Below are 17,519 nucleotides of genomic sequence, written 5' to 3'. Positions count from 1 at the left end.
CTTTCCTGGGTGTCCAGCCTGCCCTTCCTTCTTGGATAGTCTCTCATCTCCCTGCTCACGCTTCCCTCCCCGCAGCCTCCTGGGCACCGTCCTGCGCTCCTGACAACGCTTCTTTAAAATATTCCGCCCTGTTGTCTCATAAATCACCTTGATCTCATTAGACCAACGACCCCAATTTAGAGACTAAGAAACATGGCAGCATTCCATGAGGAGTCCAGGATGGGGAAGGTGCGGGAGGGGGGCCGTGGGTCCCTGAGCTGGGCACAGGACCTCTCTGGATGAGCAAACACTCACACACCAGCCAGACCCTTTGCTCCTTGCCCTCTGCCCTTCTCCCCCCAGAGGCCCCTAAGACTCCACCTAGGAACTGCAGGGTGCTTTGGGAACTTTCTCTGAGTGATTCCCCTTCAACCCTCCTCTGCTCCTCCTCAGGGTCCTTCTGCCGTGAGCTCCTTCGGCCGCCACGTCCACCTGCCCTCCCTGCAGCCCCGTCCCAGCTCGGCGCCACGTCCACCTGCCCTCCCTGCCGCCCCGTCCCAGCTCGACGCAACCCCTCAGCCTGCTCCCCGATCAGCGACACCAGCGGCTGTGGGTGTGTCTACCTGAAGCAGGGTAGGACACCCCCACCCAGTCCCAAGGACAAGACATGAAGAAATGGGGGGAGAAGCGGCATCATGAGGGCTGGTGAGGCCCAGTGGGGTGTCCTGGGATCCCTAAGCTTTCCTTTTTGACTGAAGACCTGAGGATCAGAAGATGAAGGCAGGTCCATCGGCAGTTTTCCCACCATACTGAGGGTTGTTGAAATTTATTTTGTCATTCATTCGAAGAAAGCATGCACACACACACCCACACTCCCTGCCGCGAGCAAATGTCCCTGGTGCCTGGCACCCTCCTTGCCTAGCTAAGGGAATTTGAGCACCTCCTGCCGCATATGCATATCTGCACCCAGATGTGGGCAAGTGTCGTGGGCTGAGTGCCGCTCCGAGAAGACACCACTAGTAATATCCCCATTGCCAAACACCGACCCCCACTATGCCCCCTCCCCGGGATGGACCTGGAGTCCTTTATCCTGTGATGATACCTCAAAGCTCACCAGACCCTCTCCCTAAGCCCCAGCTGGGGACAAGGATGGAGGGGTGGGGAGAGGAGAGCAGGGAAGCAAGGACAGAGGGAGAGGTGGGGAGAGCGGAGATGAGGTCGGCTTGTGGGGAGGTGTGACAAACAGGTAGGCACGAGGTGAAGGGCCCAGGAGCAGCAGGCTGCCAGGGCTGCAAAGGTGGGGCCCTATGGGAGCAGGCCTGGGGGTGCCCTCCCCAGCAGCTCCCGGCAGCAGGCTGCAGTTCTTCTCTCCTGCTGCCCTAGCCTGGGCTCCCACAGGCCCCTGAATCCCCAATTCCAGCTCGATGGCGCCACCTGCTGTGGGGAGGGGGCAGCACATCTTGTCCAGAGAGGGTTTGAGAATTTAGGTCCTGAGTAGCTCCCCATCTCTCTGTTTTGGATTATAGCAGCTGCTCTGCAATATGGGATCACCCCCCCATTCCCCCAGCCAATGTGCTGGATGGACAGACTCTTCCTCATCGCTCTCTAGGTTTCCATACCACGAGTCGGGTCCGCCCTAAAAGGGCCCTGGAACTTGCCCTATTTCTGGTCTCGGCTGGCTCTCTCCCTCCCCCACCCCCAGTGCCTCCTGTCCTCAGGCTGTGGCCTCACCTCCAGTGTTTGCAACCCTGCCCCCTGCCAGCTCTGACCCTGTCTGCCCCGACTCACAGACATCACAGATCTTCACCTCCTTCCAGGTAGAGTCATACCAGACTCCGCATCCACTGGAGTGGGAGCGTATCTTCTTACTCAAGTCAAAGACCCCGCACTTAGCACCATGCCTGGCAGGCTAGGCAGTCAAGATTTAGCAGAATGAGGCCTCATTTCTGCAGCCAAGAGCTTCCCCAGGAGGACAAGGGTGAGCACTGGGGGCGGAGAGCAAGGGGCTTCCCCCTTTCAGAGTGAAGGCAGCAGATTGGGGCTGGGGTGGGCTGGGCCAGTGTGGGGTAAACTGAGGCTCAGTCCCTCGCCTGAATCAGCTCATCTGAGGCAAAGACAGGGGATCAGTCTGTGGTTTGGGTTGTGGGTCAGCCTTTAAGCATGATCCGGGACTGCTTGTCCTTCTGAAGACCTTTGAAACTTGTCTCCTTTCTATCCCTGCTTCTCCTTCTGCAGGTGGAGGCTGGGTGCCTGTTGTTTTCCTTGGGATTCACTCTTTCCAAACCATTCTCCCTGCTGCAAATTACAAATCCGATCCCATCATGCCTCTGCCGAAATTCCTGCATAATCTCCATGCTGTCTTCTGGAAGAAATCCAAACCACCCCACCCAGCTAGCAGGGCCACACCTCTTCATCTCTCAACACTCGCATATGGGCCGTGCTCCAGACACCCTCCGGGACTGCCATGCCAGGGAGGCTTCGCGCTCTGGCTCACCTCTTGACCTCTGCATTTGCTGGTTTCTCTGCCCAGAACATGCTCCCTTGCTTAGCTAATTCCTTCACGAAACTGCCCAGACCTCACCTCCTGTGAGAAGCCTTTCCTGACACCACGCCTTAGCCCCCCGCCCCCGGGGCAGATGTGCTCCTCATGCTCCCAGGGCCCCCTTGCTCCTTCCTCTCTTTCATTGCACTTCTCTCACTTCACAGAAGGCACCTTCGTACTTAGTGTTCTCCCCGCTAGACTGTAAGTCCACAGAGGACACGGAACTGACCTCTCTCTCTGCAGCTTTGGACCTAGCACAGGGGCTGGTTCACTGCAGGCATCCAGGAATGAGTAAAGGAATGAATGAAGGATGGAATTTGTGGCCAGGGATGTCAGCCCCCCAAAACTGGCACAGCCTAAGTGGAGACCCATAAGATTCAGCCCTGGATTTCCTGCCTCTTCCTTCCTCTCTGAGATCTATCCCCCACTTGACCTCTCCCTTCCTCGCCTCATTAGTAAATCCCAAAGGGGTCCCCCCCCTCCCCTCTGGTTGCTCCCTGTGGTCTCTTCCCAAACCCAAGAATCCCACCCCCACCGCTTGGAGAAGGAGCTCTCACAGGGAGGGGCCCCTTTGGGCTTCCCCATCTGGCCAGTTCACAGACACCAGGCCTGTGTCTGCATGGAGGGGCCACTCAGGGTAAGACAAAGGAAGGGGCTCCTCTGCCTGGTCTCAGGAAGCCTCGCTGGATTCCCACCTGAGTGGCTTGCTCCATCCTCAGAGAGCCCACATCCCATGGCTTGGACTTCGGACGTCTTGTTTTGAGGCTGCCATGTCACAACCTTTTTGAGCGCAGGTACCATGTTGGCAGAAATGTCAAAGTGTGACTTCCAAGGTTGGGTCATAAAGGACACAGTGGCTTCCTCCCTGCTCTTCAGGTCCCTCGACCTGGAAGGAAGCCAGATGCCAGGTCATGAGGACACTCGGGCAAATTGTGATGGTTTGGAGCTCTTGCGGACCTCAGAAAAGATCATGTCCTTAAAGGTAATCCACTTCTGTGTGTGTAAACCTATCGTGGGTGGGACCTTTTGATTATGCTATTTCAGCTGAGGCGTGCCCCGCCTTTGTGAGAGCATGAAACAGAGAGGAAAGTCAGAGACGCTGAGAGAGAACACACAGAAGCCAGGAGAGAAACACGCAGAAGCTCAGAAAGACAGCCACAGAAAGAGCAGCTGGAAGCAGAAAGCAACAAAATCCAAGAGAGAAGGACCAGCAGATGCTGCCACGTGCCTTCCCGTGTGACAGAGAAGCCCCGGATTGCCAGCAGCCCTTCTTCAGAAAGAAGGTATCTTCCTGCTGCTCCCTTGAACATTTGCACTGTCTCAGAACTGTAAACTTGTAAGCTAATATATCCCCACTATTAAAAGCCAGTTCATTTCTATCTTGGAAGTAGATCCTCCAGCCCCAGTCAAGGCTTTAGGTGACTGCTGCCCCGCTGACGCCTTCACTGCAATCTCAGGAGAGACCTCGAGCAGAACTTCTGGCAAAGCTGTTTCCAAATTCATGACTGGCAGAAACTATGAAATGTAAGATGGCGGTGGCTGGAGTGGGCCACCTAGAGTGGACAGCATCAGCCCCGCCACTCTGGAGCCCCTGCCTTCCCGGAAGCGGTCAGCCCCAGCCCAGTTCTATCATGAGGAGGTTGGTGATCATTATGAAACTCCTAGAAATGTAGGCCTTCTGAAGACCACCAAAACATTAGAACTGGGTTGGTGGGGGCTCTGGCTTGTGATGCTATAATGAAATTATAGAGTTAAGTGGATGAAAAGGGGAAGATTGTTGATGTCAGTTTTAAAACACTGGACTGAGGTTCAGCAAGTGTCTCTAACTCATTAGCCACCAAACGGGTGAAAGGAAAAACAGTTCAAGATGATAACCATCAAAAACACAGATATTGGAGGCCCTGCTCTGTTTAAGATGGCAGAATGAGACAATTCAGGGCTCTGTCCCACAAAAGAAACTTTGACCAGTTCGCAAGAACTTGCAGAAACATCTTTCTTAAAGCTTCAGGAATCAGTTAAGGGACTGCAGTAACGGATGAGGACCAAATCAAGAAAATGGCTACTTAAAAGCAGTAGGGAGCTTCTGGTCAACCAACATGGTGCTGTAGGATGCTCCAGAGTGCCATTCCCTCACAGAATGTTTGAACAACAAGCAAAAACTGGCAAAGTCATGTTCCTCAAAGTTCCAGTAAACAGTGAAAGGGTTGCAGTACCTTGGAAATTGCCAAATCAAGAAAAGGTAGCTTTAAAAAATGGTAAGAGAAGCTCCCTTACCACTAAGGAAAGGCTGGCGCCTCCTCCACCCCCTCCCAAGCACATATGGAGTCATCCTGTGCTCCATTGTGCATCCCCAGCCCTGTTCTGGAGGGAGCAGAGCAACCTCTCTGCACATACTGCAGTGCCTGCATGTCAGTGCCAAAACTATCAGGTGGCAGCCTGAAAGTCAGAGCCAGGAAACACCTCTGCAGGTCATCTTCCCAACTTGCCCTACAGGCAAAAGCAACTTTCAGACAGTAAAGCAGTATAAGAAACAAGTCAAAACATCCTGGGGCAAAGGATTACCTGCTTTAAATCATACAATAAAAGATCCAGGATGAGAAAAAGTCTATTTCATAGGAGGAAAGAGAGCATTCAAATTCTTGAAGCCTGGGGAATTCCTAAGACCACAAAAAAGTACATGCCAAGGACAAAATGAAGGCTCAGAAAAGAAAGAAAGGGCCCTGCACTTCACATTTACCTTGGGTTCATCTTCTTGGTAGGAGGGCTAAACTCTGAAGGAGAGCACCAGCCAATGTGGAACCAATTTGCAAAGACTTGAAATGTAGTGTGTGAGTGAGTGAGTGTGTGTGTGTGCGTGTGTGTGTGTGTTGGGGTAGGGGGGGTTGGCTTGGTTGTTTTTGTTAGTTACTGGCACTGAAGGAAATCTCTGTCATATCAGTGGCTATATACAAACTCAAAGAACAAACCTCCAGGTACTAAACCACAGATATGCCACTTTAAAATATTAAAATGTACAGTATGTAATAAATGATTTGAAGGCAAACAAAGAAAGAGGAAATGATAGCCCATCCAAAAGAACAAGATAAAAATTCAAAAACCATCAACAAAGAAGACCATACTTTGGACATACAAAGACAAAAAAAAAAATGAACCTCAATATGCTCAGGAGATAAAGGGAAAAAAAACAAAGAAAGAACTAAGAGATATCAGGAAAATGATGGATAAAAAATATGAGAATCTCAATAAAAAGATAGAAATTTTAAAAAGGAACCAAATAGAAATACTGTAGTTGAAGACCACAGACACTTAAATGAAAACTATCTTAGAAGGTTTCAACAGCACACTGGAGCTGACAAACGAAATCAGTGAATTCAAAGACAAAACAATTGAAATGATTCAGGCTGAGACATTGAAAGAAAAAAGAATAAAAAAGTAAACAAAGCCTAAGAAACCTGTGGGACACCATCAAGTGTACCGACACATGCAATTTGGGAGTCCCAGAAGGAAAAGAAAGAGAGAAAAGAATATTCACAGAAATAATGGCAGAAAATTTCCCAAATTCAATGAAAGAGATGAAAATGCACATTCAAAAAGCTCAACAAACTCCTAACAGGATTAACTTGAGGAGAAACATGCCCAGACACATCATAATCAAACTGTCAAATGTTAAGAACAAAGAGAGCATTCTGAAAGCTGCAAGAGGAAAGCAATGTGTTATGTACAAAGGGAGTCCCAATAAGACTAAGTGCTGATTTCTCATCAGAAACCATGAAGATAATAAGGCAACCAGGAATTTTATACCTGGCAAAACTTTCTCTCAAAAATGAGGGAGATAGCTTAAGATAACACTTGGATATATCCCAGAGTATATTGGGCAGATCATTAAAAAGTATTGGCAAAGTTCCTTGAGGGACTGGAGAAAAAATATGGAACTATTAAACTTTCCCACCTGGGAAACCCCTGGTATTCTCTCAAACACTAGGAACTCCCAAGTTCCCTGATCTTGAGGCTTGTTCTTATGAAACTTATTATTAGTGGAGAAGCTAAGCCTACCTATAACTATGCCTAATAGTTACTTCCAGAGAACCTCTTTTGTTGCTCAGATGTGCCCTTTCTCTCAGCTCAACTCTGCAAGGAAAATCATTACCCTCCCTGCTAGATGGGACATGACGCCCAAGGATGTGAGTGCCCCCAGCAATGTGGGACATGACTCCCAGAGATGAGCCTTGATCTGGCACCATGGGATCAACAATGCATTCCTGACCAAAAGGGGGGAAAGAAAGGTATCAGAAGAAAGTATCAGTGAATAAGAGAGTTCAAACAGAATTGGGAGGCTATTCAGAGGCTATTCTTACGTACACTTCAGCTAGGTATTGCTAATTGCTACAGCTTGTGAAACCCCATCTGTTTTGATTTGTTAAAGCTGCCAGAATGTAATATACCAGAAATGGAACAGCTTTTTTATAAAGGGAATTTATTAAGTTGCAAGTTTACAGTTCTAAGGCTATAAAAATGTCCAAACTAAGGCATCCAGAGAAAGATTCTTTGACTCAAGAAAGGTGGATGGGTCCGGAACACCTCTTTCAGCTGGGAAGGCACGTGGCTGGCTGGTATCTGCTGGTGTTTTATGGCTTCTGGTTTTCAGAGAGCGTCCCTGGGGGTATTTTCTTTCTATGTCTTCAAACATCTCTCTGTGTTGGCTCTGAAGCTTTTTCCAAAATGGATCCCTCTTAAGAACTCCAGTAAGCAACCCCACCTTGAATGAGTGGAGACACAGCTTCATGGAAACCACCTAATCAAAAGGTCCCACCCACATCTTCATGGAAATAACTTAATTAAAAAAAATCCCACCCAACAATATTGAACGAGGATTAGAGAGCATAGCTTTTCTAGGGTACACAACAGTTTCAAACCAGCACACCAACCAATATCATTCCTGTTAACCCTAGAGAACACCCAGGGCTCTGAGATCCTACAAAAGTTGCATGCACTAAGTCTACTTTTCAGAAACCTAAAACCTTCAGATGGTCCCTAGGCCAGATAAGTCTGAAAGCCAGAGATACCAATACCTCCAAGAGGATCAACCAGTTCCATCCCCAATCCCATATTGTTGACCTTCCTTTTCAACGTGAGAAAGTTAGAATGGGCATAACCTAAATATCCCTAAAAATTGGAAAAAGGATTAGAGGAGAAGGAGGAGTTATAACAGAGAAGTTAGGATTTAACAAATGAACAAGACTACTGAATCATTATATTGATAGCTCTTTTTAGTCTCCAGTGTTTTGGAGCAGCTAGAAGGGAAAATCTGAAATTGTCGAACTGTAACCCATACCAAACTTTAAAATCTGTTCTATAACTACTTGTTAAAATGCACTTTGAAATTTATTGTTTTTTTGTATATATGCTACATTTCACAATTCAAAAAAAAAATGAGGGCGCGATGAAGACATTCGTAGATTTAAAAAAAAAGGGTGAAGAAGTTTGTTACCACTCAATCTGCCCTATAAGTAATGTTAAAGGGAGTTCTCTAGACCGAAAGGAAAGGACACTAGACCATGGATCAAAGTGACATATAAAGACCTCCAGTAAAGATAACCATATGGAGAATTATAAATGCCAGTACTGTTGTATTTTTTGGTATGTAACTCTACTTTTTACTCTGTGCAGGCTTTAAACTGCAAATGCATAAAAAGAAATGATGTTTATGGTTTTGACATGCAATGTATAAAGACATGATTTGTACAAGTACAACAAAAAGGGGAAGGGACAGAGGGGTATAGGAACAGTATTTGTGTATGCTATTGAAGTTAGTATCAAATAACACAGTCCTGCTACAGAATTAGAATGTTCTGTTTAAGCCCCATGTTAACCACAAAAAATATATATCCAGAAATAAATGAGAAGCTACTCAAAATGGTGCAACACACACAAAAAATCAAATCAGCAGGAAGTAGGTATTAATAGAAGAATCGAGGGACAAGAAGGTATAAGACTTACAAATAGCAAAATGGCAGAAGTAAGCCCTGACTAATCGTAGTTACTTTAAATATAAATGAATCAAACTTTCCAGACAAAAGGCAGAAATGGGCAGCATGTATAAAAAAGCACAACCCAACTTTAAGCTGTTTACAAGAGACTCATTTTACATTCAAAGTCAAAGTAGGTTGAAAGTGAAAAGATGAAAAAAAAAAAAAAAACCCACACACTAGGGCAGTGCGACAGTGGCTCAGTGGCAGAATTCTCACCTGCCATGCCAGAGACCCGGGTTCAATTCCTGGTGCCTGCCCGTGCAAACAAAACAAAACACACACACACACACACACACACACACACACACTATAAATACACACAACCGAATGAGAGCTGGGGTTGCTCTCCTAATACTAGATAGAATAAACTTTATGTCAAAACAGTTACAAAGGTTAAAGAAGGTCACATACACTGGTGAAGAGGTCAATTCAATGAGAAGACATCACAATTATAAATATATATGCATCTAATGGCAGAGCCTCAAAATACATGAAGGAAATATTAATGGATTTGAAGACAGAAATAGACAGTTCCACATTAATAATTTTATACATGTCTGTTAGTCTAGTTGGATTGCAGAGCCCTTCACCCAACCATAGCAGAGTACACATTGTTCTCTAGGGCACATGGATCATTTTACAGGATAGACCATATCTTAAGTCATAAAACAAGACTCAATAAATTCAAATATTGAATGTGATCTTCTCTGATCACAATGAAATAAAATTAGAAATCAATAACAGAGGGAGAAGTAGAAAATTCACAAATACGTAGATGTTAAACAACATGCTCTTAATCAAAGGATCAAAGAGGAAATCAAGTGGGATTTATCTTAAGGATGAAAGGGTTATTCAATATAAGAAAATCAATTTAAGTGATACAGCATCATAATAGAATGAAGAGAAAAACCCTTATGATCATTTCAATGGATTCAGTAAAGGTAATTTGACAAAATCCAACACTCATTCTGGATAAAAACACTTAGGAAACTAGGAATAGAAGGAAAGTTCCCGACATGATAACGAGCATATACGAAAAGTCCACCGCTAACATCATACTTAATGGTGAAAGACTGGACTCTTTCCCTGTAAGACCAGGAACTAGGAAAACCCACTGTCACCACTGCTATTCAACATGGCATTGAAAGTTTTATCTTGAGCAATTAGCAACAGAAAGAATTAAAAGACATCCAAATGAAAAGGAAGAAATAAACTTTCCCTATTTTCAGATGACATGATCTTATATGTATGGAAAATCCTGTAAAATCAATAAAAAGCTACTGGAGCTAATAAACTCAACCAAGTGGCAGGGTATAAGATGAATAGGCAAAATTCAGTAGTGTGTTTCTATAAACTGGCAATGAACAATCTGAAGAGGAAATGAAGAAAAATTGCATTTACAGTAACAATGAAAAGAATCAAATATCTATGAATAAATTTAGCCAAGGATACGAAGGTCTTATACACAGAAAACTACAAAACATTACTAAAAGAAATCTAAATAAATTCTGTGCTTATGGATTGAAAGACAAAATATCGTTAAGATGTCAATTCTATCTAAAGCGATTTACAGAACCAATGCAACCCCAATCAAAATTCCAACAACGTTCTTTGCAGAAATGAAAAAGCCAACCACCAAATTTATATAGGACGGTAAGGGACCCTGAATACCCAAAGCCATCTTGAAAATGAAGCACAAAGTTGGAAGACTCATAGGTCTTGATTTTCAAGCTTATAGCAAAGCTAAAGAAATCAAAACACCATGGTCCTGGCACAAGGACACACATATAGACTAATGGAATCAAACTGAGAGTTTAGAAATAAAACCTCACATCTGTGGACAATGGATTTTTTTTTAAATTTTTTTATTAATCAAAAAAAAGAAAAGAAATTAACACAACATTTAGAAATCATTCCATTCTACAAATGCACTCAGTAATTCTTAGTATCATCACATAGATGTGTGATCATCATTTCTTAGTACATTTGCATCGATTTAGGAAAAGAACTAGCAAAACAGCAGAAAAAGATATAGAATGTTAATATAGAGAAGAGAATTAAAATAATAATACTACTAATATATATATAAAAAAAGGAAAAAGAAAAAAAACAAAAACAAAAGATACAAACACACAAACAAACAAAAAACCATATTTCAGGTGCAGCTTCATTCAGTGTTCCAACCTAGTTACATTACACTTAGGTATTATTGTGCTGTCCATTTTTGAGTTTTTGTATCTAGTCCTGTTGCACAGTCTGTATCCCTTCAGCTCCAATTACCCATTATCTTACCCTGTTTCTAACTCCTGTTGGTCTCTATTACCAATGATATATTCCAAGCTGATTCTCGAATGTCGGTTCACATCAGTGGGACCTTACAGTATTTGTCCTTTAGTTTTGGGCTAGACTTACTCAGCATAATGTTCTCTAGGTCCATCCATGTTATTACATGCTTCATAAGTTTAGTCTGTCTTAAAGCTGCATAATATTCCATCGTAGGTATACGCCACAGTTTGTTTAGCCACTCGTCTGTTGATGGACATTTTGGCTGTTTCCATCTCTTTGCAATTGTAGATAATGCTGCTATAAACGCTGGTGTGCAAATGTCCGTCTGTGTCTTTGCCCTTAAGTCCCTTGAGTAGATACCTAGCAGTGGTATTGCTGGGTCGTAATCCATTCTGCCATTCTATGTCTTTTGATTGGGAAATTCAGTCCATTAACTTTTAGTATTATTACTGTTTGGATAATATTTTCCTCTACCATTTTGCCTTTTGTATTATATATATCATATCTGATTTTCCTTCTTTCTACACTTTACTCCATACCTCTCTCTTCTGTCTTTTCGTATCTGACTCTAGTGCTCCCTTTAGTATTTCTTGCAGAGCTGGTCTCTTGGTCACAAATTCTCTCAGTGACTTTTTGTCTATAAATGTTTTAATTTCTCCTTCATTTTTGAAGGACAATTTTGCTGGATATAGGAGTCTTGGTTGGCAGTTTTTCTCTTTTAGTAATTTAAATATATCATCCCACTGTCTTCTAGCTTCCATGGTTTCTGCTGAGAAATCTACACATAGTCTTATTGGGTTTCCCTTGTATGTGATGGATTGTTTTTCTCTTGCTGCTTTCAAGATCCTCTCTTTCTCTTTGACCTCTGACATTCTAACTAATAAGTGTCTTGGAGAACGCCTATTTGGGTCTATTCTCTTTGGGGTGCGCTGCACTTCTTGGATCTGCAAATTTAGGTCTTTCATAAGAGTTGGGAAATTTTCAGTGATAATTTCTTCCATTAGTTTTTCTCCTCCTTTTCCCTTCTCTTCTCCTTCTGGGACACCCACAACACGTATATTTGTGCGCTTCATATTGTCATTCAGTTCCCTGATCCCCTGCTCAAGTTTTTCCATTCTTTTCCCTATAGTTTCTGTTTCTTTTTGGAATTCAGATGTTCCATCCTCCAGTTCACTAATTGTAGCTTCTGTCTCTTTAGATCTACCATTGTAGGTATCCATTGTTTTTTCCATTTTTTCTTCTTTCTCCTTCACTCCCATAAGTTCTGTGATTTGTTTTTTCAGATTTTCTATTTCTTCTTTTTGTTCAGCCCATGTCTTCTTCATGTCCTCCCTCAATTTATTGATTTGGTTTTTGAAGAGTTTTTCCATTTCTGTTCGTATATTCAGCATTAGTTGTCTCAGCTCCTGTATCTCATTTGAACTATTGGTTTGTTCCTTTGACTGGGCCATATCCTCAATTCTCCGAGCGTCATCCATTATTTTCTGCTGGTGTCTGGGCATTTGATCAGATTTCCCTGGGTGTGGGACCCAGCTGGTTGAAAGGTTTTTCTGTGAAATCTCTGGGCTCTGTTTTTCTTTTCCTGCCCAGTAGGTGGCACTCATGGCGCTCGTCTGTCTGCACGGCAGTCGGCCTGGGAAACCGCGCGTGGAGGCGGGGGTCGCTGGCCGCCGCGGCTTGGGAGAGTGCCGGTCCTAATTGCCCAGCTGGCCCGAAACGCCAAGCGTGACGGGAGGGCCCCGCTATCCAACGTTCCCAGTCAGACCGGGGAGCCACGTGCGTGGAGGGGACCCCAGTCGCCAGCCGCCCCGGCCGGGAAAACGCGCGCCCCTCGGGTATCTCACCGCAGCAGATTCTCCCTGCCGGTTCAGCTGTTCCAGAATGGGGTACACTGTCTTTTTGGTCTCTGTCGTGTCTCCGGGAGCTGTTTCGTATTGTTTCTGTTTCTTTAGTTGCTTTTCTGGAGGAGGAACTAAGACCCGTGCGTCTTACTAAGCCGCCATCTTCTCCCAACAATGGATTTTTTGACAAAGGTGCCAAGTCAACTCAGTGGGAAAAGAATAATCTTTTAAAAAATTGGTGCTATGAAAACAGAAATCCACATGCAAAAGTATGAAAAAGAAACTCTACCTCACACCATATACAAAAATTAACTATAAATAGATTAAAAAAAAACTAAATATAAGAGCCAGAAATATGAAACTCTTAGAAGAAAATGTAGGGAAATATCCTCAGGATATTTGCATTAGGCGATGGCTTCTTAGATTTTTCACCAAAAGCACAAGCAATAGTTTAAAAAACAGATAAATGGAATTAGATGAAAATTAAAAACTGTGGGGCATCAATGGACTTCATCATGAAAGTAAAAAGATGACCTACAGAATAGAAGAAAATATTTGGAGCCCACATATTTGATAAGGGTTTAATATTCAGAATATATAAAGAAATCCTATTACTCAACAACAAAAAGACAAACAATCCTATTTAAAAATGGGCAAAAGATTGAGTATACATTTCTACAAAGAAGATACACAAATGGCCAAAATGCACATGAAAAGATGTTCAAATCATTAGCCATTAGGAGATACCATTGCACACCCACTAGAATGACTTATTCAAAAAGAAAACAGAAAATTATAAGTGTTGGAGAGGATGTGGAAAAATGGGAACGCTCACTCATTGTTGGTGGGAATGTAAAATGGTGCAGCCACTGTGGAAAACAGTTTGGCAGTTCCTTAGAAAGTTAAATATAGAGTTAATGTACGATCCATTTATCCCATTTTTTGCTAAATACACATCAGTGTTCACAGTGGCATTATTCAAAAGATGAAAGCATCCCGAGTGTCCATCAGCAGTTGAATTGATAAACAAAATGTGTTATGCCAATGCAATGGATTTTTATTCAGCTACAAAAAGGAAAGAAGCTCAGATACATGCGACAATGTGGATGAACCTTGAAGACAACATATTAAGTGAAATAGTCTAGATACAAAAGGACAAATTCTGTATGATCTCGCTGACATGAAATAATTAGAATAAATAAATTTATAGAGTCAGAAACTGGAATATGAGTTATCCAGGGAAATGAAGAATGAGGGGTTAATGCTTAATTGGTGCAGAATTTCTATTTGGGTGATGGGAAGTTTGGGTAATGGATGGTGGTGATGGTAGCCCAGCATTGAGAATGTAATTAACACCAGTGGATTATGTATTTTTATGTGATTAAAGGGAAATTTTAGGTTATTACTAGAACAAAAAATTTTTAAATAAAACCAAACGACTGTACAAAACAAAAAGAGACCCCTAATGCAAACTATGGTTTATGTTACAATCATAATAATACTGTTTCATCAATTGTAACAAAAGTACCACACAGATACAAAGGGTTAATAATAGGGAAAGCTGGGGAATAGGGAGGAGTATATGATATAGGTAGGAGCATTTCCAGCATGATATTTCTATCAACCTACAACTTCTGTAATAAAAAAATAATAATACCTGGAAAAAGAGAGAAAGACTAAAAAAAGGAAAAAAAGACAAGAAAGAAAGACTGACAAACTGTTCCAGAATAAAGGAAAGAAAGCATGACTACTAAGTATAGCAAGAGATCTTAGATATATCCTGAACCAGAAAAAAAAAAAGAAGAACACAATTATTTTTTGTTCTAGCCATAATGCCATCTTCATGTGTGTGAAGTGGTATCTCCTTGTGGTTTTAATTTGCATTTCCCTAAAGGCTAATGATTTTGAGCATCTTTACATGTGTTTATGGGTCATTTGTATATTTTCTGTGGAGAAATATCTATGCAAGTCTTTCAACCACTTTTTAATTGGGTCATTTTTCTTTTTGCTGTTGACTTGTAGGATGTTGTATTCATGTTATATGATGAGACCATTTCTATTAGTGATAGAGGCAAAACAAAAAACAAAAAGCAAAACACCGAAAAAGGGAAATCTTTAATTTGACCATTCAAAGTGCTTTCATTTCTGCATGCTTAAATCCATCTCCTTTGAGTATAGTGATCGATTTTCCAGGATTTCCTCGCCCCACCCCATTTCTCCTAGCCAACATAATTCTCTGATGCAGAGACATTTGTGATACCTCGTGGTGGCTGGAAGAGGGGGTCCAAGGTCTTTGTGGCGTCCTCATTCTTCTACAGGTAGATGGGACAGGGCGGGCGAGGTCTGGTCCCTGGAGCTCTCTGAGCCTGCTTCTCGGTGGGGCTGGGGGTTTGGGGGGAGAGGGGACTGCTGGAGCGGGTGGGCCCCTCCCATATCCTGTCATGCAAACCCTGCCTCTGCGGGCCTCAGTTCCTCTCTACCCCCTGGGACCTGGGAACATGGGACTACCTTCTCCCCAGCACCAGGGGATGCCCCACCCCTCAGCCCTTTCTACATCACCTCCCAGCAGCACCAAATCACACTGGCACATTCCCAGGCGCCGCTTTGCTAAATACATCAGTTTCCTAGGGCTGCTGTAACCAAGTGTCACAAGCTATGAGGCTTAACCCAACAGAAATGTTTCTCTCCCATATCTGCAAGCTAGAAGTTCAAAATCACGGTGTTGGAGAGCCATGCTCCCTCTGAAGTCTGTAGGGAGAGTCTTTCCCTATCTCTTTCTAGCCTCCGGTGGTCTGTGGGCAATTTTTTTTGTAATTTTTAAAAAATGTATTGTATTTATTAAACATTCCTACCTACAAACACAGACATTCTTACCATATGATCATTCCATTCTACATATATAATCAGTAATTCACAATATCATCACATAGTTGTATATTCATCATGATGACCATTTCTTAAAACATTTGCATCAATTCAGAAAAAGAAATAAAAAGAAAACAGAAAAAAATTCATATATACCATATCCCTTACCCCTCCCTTACATTGATCACTAGCATTTCAATCTACTAAATTTATTTTAACATTTGTTCCCCTATTATTTATTTATTTTTAATCCATATTTTTCACACATCTGTCCATAATGTAGATAAAAGGAACATCAGACACAAGGTTTTCACAATCACATTGTCACAGTGCGAAAGCTGTATCATTATACAATCATCTTCAAGAAACATGGCTACTGGAGCACAGCTCTACATTTCAGGCACTTTCCTCCTTAACTAACAAGGTGATATCTATATAATGTGTAAGAATAACCTCCAGGATAACCTCTTGACTCTGTTTGGAATCTCTCAGCCATCGACACTTTGTCTCATTTCGCTCTTTCCCCTTTTGGTCGAGAAGGTTTTCTCAATCCTTGGTGCTGAGTCTCAGCTCATTCTAGGATTTCTGTCCCACATTACCAGGAAGGACCACACCCCTGGGAGTCATGTCCCACTAGACAGGTGGAGGGCAGTGACTTTGCTTGTCATGTTTGTTGAGAGAGAGAGGCCACATCTGAACAACAAAAGAGGTTCTCTTGGGGGTGACCCTTAGGCCTAATTTTAAGTAGGCTTAGCCTGTCCTTTGTGGTGTTAAGTTTCATACAAACAAACCCCAAGATTGGGGGCTCAGCCTACTGCGTTGGTTGTCCCCACTGCTTGTGAGACTATCAGGAATTCTCCACTTGGGGAAGTTGAATTTTCCCCCTTTCTCACCATTCCCCCAAGGGGACTTTGCAAATACTTTTTTATTCACTGTTCAAATCACTCTGGGATTTATTGGGTCATCTGCGGGCCATTTTTGACACTCCTTAGCTTGTGCTACAGCACTTCAATCTCTGCCTCTTTCCCTGTTGTCTGTGCCAGTGCGTCCAAATGTCCCTTTGTACAAGGACACTGGCCACATTGGATTAGGGCCTACCCTAATCCAATTTGGTCTCATTTTCACTCATTACATCTTTAAAGACCCTATTTCCAAATTAAGGCCATGTTCAGAGAAATAAGATAAGGACTCAAATGTATCTTTTTTCCCCCAACTTTTTAATTGTATAGTATAACATATATAGAAAACAAAGAAATAAAAAAGCAATAGTTCTCAAAGCGTTCTTCAACAAGTAGTTACAGGACAGATCCCTGAGTCTGTCATGGGCTACCATCCAATCCTCTCAGATATTTCCTTCTAACTCCTCCCAAATATAGGAGGCTAGAAGGCATAAATATTTCTTTTTATAATCACAAATGACTTTTTTTCTTTTTTGTGAAAAATAACATATATACAAAAAAGCAATAAATTGCAAAGCACAGCACCACAATTAGTTGCTGGAGATATTTCAGAGTTTGACATGGGTTACAAGTCCCCAATTTTAGGTGTTTACTTCTAGCCTCTTTAAGATACTGGAGACTAAAAGAGATACCAATTTAATGATTCAGCCTTCATATTCATTTGTTAAACCCTATCTTCTCTTTATAACTCCACCATCACCTTTGATCTTTCCATCCCTCTCTTTAGGGGTGTTTGGGCTATGGCCATTCTAACTTTTTTGTGTTGGAAGGGGCTGTCGATAATATGGGGTAGAGAGATGGAACTAGCTGATGTTGAACGTGTCTTTTGATAGTGGGACAATATTCAACCCATCACAGGGGCTTTGCGAAGCTCTCCCATGGCTACAGTCTAGGCATCAAGGCCCCCCTGCTCCCTTGCAGCAAGATTCACCCCCACGCCTGGCCCAGAGTTTTTCCCACACAGCCTCTGAGATCCTTCCTGGGTGGGCACAGCGCCGACTTCCACGTCTCATGTCCT

The sequence above is a fragment of the Tamandua tetradactyla genome, chromosome 17, assembly GCF_023851605.1.
Source record: "Tamandua tetradactyla isolate mTamTet1 chromosome 17, mTamTet1.pri, whole genome shotgun sequence".
In the NCBI taxonomy this organism is placed as follows: Eukaryota; Metazoa; Chordata; class Mammalia; order Pilosa; family Myrmecophagidae; genus Tamandua; species Tamandua tetradactyla.
This window is presented reverse-complemented; position numbering follows the sequence as displayed.